Raw genomic sequence first — 4,705 nt, forward strand, 5'->3', positions numbered from 1 at the left:
ATTAAATAATGACGAGCTTATTGCATACGATGCTCAGGTGCACTACAAGTAGCAGTTGTAAGATTATAAATAGGCGGCAGATAGCAGCAATAAGTCAAGTGAAGAAACACAGTGGAAGCTAAATGTTTATGTACAGTACACAGAACAAAACACAAAAAGACAGATAAGCGAACATTAAAAGAACCATAAAAAAAAAACAGAACGGGGGCATAGAGAAAGTTTATGTCCCTTTTTAAAAAATTCACAACCTTGCCCCCACCTCTCCTATGAAAAAATTGTCTTGGCCAAGGTATGTATTTTCAGTTATGTTGATGAATGAGTCAACAAGGCCTTGTGGGTCAAACATATATATATGCGAGCGCGCATTTTTTTCTTCATATTCGTTCCCAACAAGTTGTTTTACACCTATTAGACTAATCTTTTTTTTTATTGTTTTTTTTTTTTTTGTCACTAGGTCAAACGCTTTACTTTGACCGATTCATGTCTTTGTCATGAGAAAAGTGCAGTGATAGAATAGTAACGACACTTCAGTAAGCTGTAAAATAAGCGCTGACATTTCCTGCAGAAGGCGAGCAAGAAAATTTTAATTCTTCGTGATACGCCCAGCAGTGTGGAAAGTAAAACATTGCATCAACGTTAAAATCTGCCAAACGTTGTCAAGGGAGATAACTCTAATTCTCAAATATTGACAATTGATTAACGACACTGACATTTCGACTAAAATTAGAAACAGGCATGGAATTAGGAGAAAAATGATAATCTTGCGCAAGGTATTTCAAGGTATTAGACCGTGTGTGTGTGGGGGAGAGAGAGAGAGCTGCGCTGCGTCTCTCTGAATAAACAATGTTTATACAGGGTGTCCACAAAGTCTGGGTACAGAGTAAATAAAATCATAAGATAAACGGTTAAATATAAGAAATAATAATTTCTTAAAATATGTATTAATCTCCATGTGGGTATATGGAGTAAATAAAATCATAACATAAACAATTAAATATAAGAAATAATAATTTCTTAAAGTATGTGTTAATCCCCATGTTCCCAGACTTTGTGGACACCCTGTACATCCGAGATATCTGAATGTACAGGTGCATGACGTAGTGGCTTGCGTTGATCTCACGATTGTGAAATGTATTCTGAGAGGCGGTGGCACGTTGCTCCTTTTTGAGCGAACTACTTCATTACACGTAATTTTTGTTCACTCTGTTGAAAATGCAAGTACCAGCGACAGCTTAAGTAAAGGTTAACCCTGCAACTTATTAGCGCCCCTTTCACAAGAGGAAGAAGAGCTTACTACTTTCGCTCATTTCAATATCATGGAAACCTAGGTAAGCTCGGACCTAATGGTAAAAGTCATCTCTGTAAAAGTCATCATTGTAAAAGTCATCTCTGGTTAATCGTAGAGAATATGTTGGTGTTGCCTTGGCAGAGGTTTGCACTCTCTGAGTGCTCTTGTTATTAATTAAATTAAGCCTACCATTGCCCAAAGTGTATGATCTTCTACCAAAGTTAGAAGTCAATATTATCACTTCTATTTTATTTTATTTTATTTTATTCATTCATTCATTTATCTTTTCTTTTTTTTTTTTTTGCAGTATTTAACGACAGCAAAATCTTTCATGAAGGTAAGCATAAAATGCATATTTAGCACAAGTGTTCTTTTAATAGTAGTAGATCTGTTTATTTGATTTAGATGTGCTTTTTGCATGCTGGCATAGATTGGATGGATATTTATTTTGAAGCAATATTTTATGTCTGAATGACTTTCTGGTTGCAAACTCATACCAATTTTTTTTTTTTTTTTTTCAAATAAAGGATTTTTGTATATTCTATTAAATTTTGAAATAGCAGCAGAGCTATACAATATATTTTTCACATGACATCACCGTTTTTTTGCTCATCATATACAGACATGTGCATGCACACACACACGCAAAACACATGCATGCAACACACTTATATATACCCACAGTAGTCTTTTTTTTTCTACTTACTAATTACACTCATAAAATATTAGACAGTTTGAGACTATAATAAAAGACATTTTTTCCCAAAGTACCACCCAGTTAAACTGAACTTGAGACCAGGTAGTCGCAAAGTAAATTTTTTAATCACACACCCCATTCATATCTGTTCACAATCCATAAAGTGATAAGTGTTCAGATTTATAATTAGCAAAATTTAAAAGAATTAATTGAATCAAATATGTTTTACAAACAACTTGCTCATGCAAGTGCTACCAGTCGAGAACTCTGCATACCGGAAGCCAGCAAGTGTATGGGGTCATCAGTTGTCCCTGTTCCATCTACTCCGAAATTCTAATATGCAGTACTAATATTTATATTATAGTATATTATAGTATCTATCCTTGATTTTATTATAGTCTCAGGTAAGGCAGTGAGCTAGCAGAATCATTAGTGCAACATTCAAATTCTACTGAGGTTGACTTTGCTGTCATCCTTTCAGGGTCAATAAAATATTTGCCAGGTGAGCACTGGCGTCCATGTAATCCATTATCTCTCCCCGAAAATTACTTGCCATGTGTCAAAATTTGAAACCATTATAGGCGAGGCATGGCAGTACAGTTAAGAAGTCCTCTTTCCAATCATATGCTTTTAGGTTCAGTCCTACTACATGGCAATTTTGGGCAAGTGTCTTCTTCTATAACCCCTGGACAACTAGAGTTTTGTTAGTGGAATTGGTAGACAGAAATTGAAAGAATGCCAACATATAAATGTGTGTGCTTGTGTATGTGTGTGTGTTTGCCCTAACATCATGGGATAGTTATAAACGAGTGTCACCAAATTACAAGCAGAGTCTCTCGTTTCCAGTCTTCCGTGTAAACATGTCCGACCACTGGGAGATGTTAACCTGCTTGGAGACAAGTGAGAGTTAAGGACAGAAAGGGCCTTCGACCGCAGAAAATTTGCCTCAACGAATTTCGCATGAAAAACTAAGTGTTAAATTAGGAATGTTAATGATGAATACAATTAGGATTAGTTTTAAACTTTTCGAACATATCCAAAACTGTAGCAAAGTATTCTCATTAATAAAAGTGGAGGCGCAATCTTTCACTAATACCAGGAGAAGGGCAGATAGTATTTGAGAAGCACTATTCTGCGCCTTCGTCTTAGACATTTATCATTCCTCGCTCGAATTCTGATATCTTAGGGCAGCGGACTCGCAGTCATAGGATTGCGGTTTCGATTCCCAGACCGGGCGTTATGAGTGTTTATTGAGCGAAAACACCTAAAGCTCCACGAGGCTCCGGCAGTGGATGGTGGCGAACCCTGCTGTACTCTTCCATCACAACTTTCTCTCACTCTTACTTCCTGTTTCTGTTTCTTCCTGTAATTCAAAAGGTCAGCCTTGTCAGACTGTGTCACGCTGAATATCCCCGAGAACTACGTTAAGGGTACACGTGTCTGTGGAGTGCTCAGCCACTTGCACGTTAATTTTACGAGCAGGCTGTTCCGTTGATCGGACCAACTGGAACCCCCGACGTCGTAAGCAACGGAGTGCCAACAACAATATTTCAAGGGAAATAATTCTATTTTGACTTAGTTAATTTCTATATTATCTCCCTTATATTAGAATTTCTGGTAATGCTGAACATCCAGTTTGAAAAATTGTATCCGCTACACCAGGATTATATGCTCGACAATCTTGTTAAGTAAAGTAATATTATATGCGGTCATTCGGTCTGCGAGACATATCAGCCAAACCTTCGTAGAATCACACCATCCTGCGTTTAAAAATCAAAAAGGTCGCAAAGGGAAATGTCACGGATAATCAAAACAAGATCCTTTCTTTAATATAATTTTATTCATATCTAAGATGCTTTTTAAAATTTAAAATTTGGGTAAAATATTTATTTCATATTAACATTCAAATATGGTATAGTTTGATATATAAGATAATATAAAGAATTAAAATGTATTTAGATGTATGCATACGATAGATATAAAACACAAAACCACATCAAAAATACATATTAAAAAAAATAGATATAAAAAAACGGAAGTCAAAATGGGAAAAGAGAAACAAGGTAAATAGAAAATAAAGAAAAGAAAAACAAAAGAAACAAGGAAAAACACATCAACTCAACACTAAGTGCCTCAATTGGTCGCACATCACAGGGCCTACAAGCTCGCGGTATTGCCACGATCGATGGCGAGGCTAAGGCTTTAGAACAGCCAAGCACCCACACTGGCATCACTTCACCGTTTGCGGACTCGAAACTAGTTTTTGGGTGACAGTTTATTACTTTCGATTGAATGAAAGGCAAAACTGACCGTGACGAGATTTGTCACAGAACGTAAAGAGGAGTAAACTAAATACTGCAGGCATTATCGCCGATGCTCCAACGATTCTGTCCGACTTAGACGATACTGTTCTTTGCTTGTGGATCTGATCTGTTCGTTGAGAGCTGATCTGGCTTAAACAAAATCAACAACTACTGAAATAGTACTAAAACAACTCTTGCTCCATATATTCCATACTCGTTACTAAGAAATTTTTATTGATTACTTCTACATTATTATGATATAAACAAGAGGATCACAGCAAGTATTTTGGAGGGGTTTCTTTACGTTTTTTTGACTCCTTAATTCCAGTTGAAGTTGTAGAGTACACCATCGAGACTTACGATATACCTTAGTCTTTTGAGCCTAGCGGAGTCCAGTCCTTTCCACGGCTGATTGGG

The 4,705-nt window shown here is 36.5% G+C and overlaps 1 protein-coding gene and 1 long non-coding RNA gene across 6 annotated transcripts in view; one reads left to right on the top strand and one right to left on the bottom strand.

Moving 5' to 3' along the window:
- The window catches only part of LOC106876727 (uncharacterized), a 1,061,911-nt gene that overhangs the window by 812,764 nt on the left and 244,442 nt on the right, over positions 1-4,705 (bottom strand). The gene's annotated exons all lie outside the window — the stretch shown is intronic.
- The window catches only part of LOC106876728 (uncharacterized), a 363,609-nt gene that overhangs the window by 59,648 nt on the left and 299,256 nt on the right, over positions 1-4,705 (top strand). For all 4 annotated transcript variants that reach the window (XR_008263626.1, XR_008263625.1, XR_001410288.2 and 1 more), the window contains exon 2: positions 1,596-1,625. This is a non-coding gene — a long non-coding RNA (uncharacterized LOC106876728). The remainder of the gene's footprint in view (positions 1-1,595; positions 1,626-4,705) is intronic.

The sequence above is a fragment of the Octopus bimaculoides genome, chromosome 3 (genome assembly GCF_001194135.2).
Source record: "Octopus bimaculoides isolate UCB-OBI-ISO-001 chromosome 3, ASM119413v2, whole genome shotgun sequence".
NCBI lineage: Eukaryota > Metazoa > Mollusca > Cephalopoda > Octopoda > Octopodidae > Octopus > Octopus bimaculoides.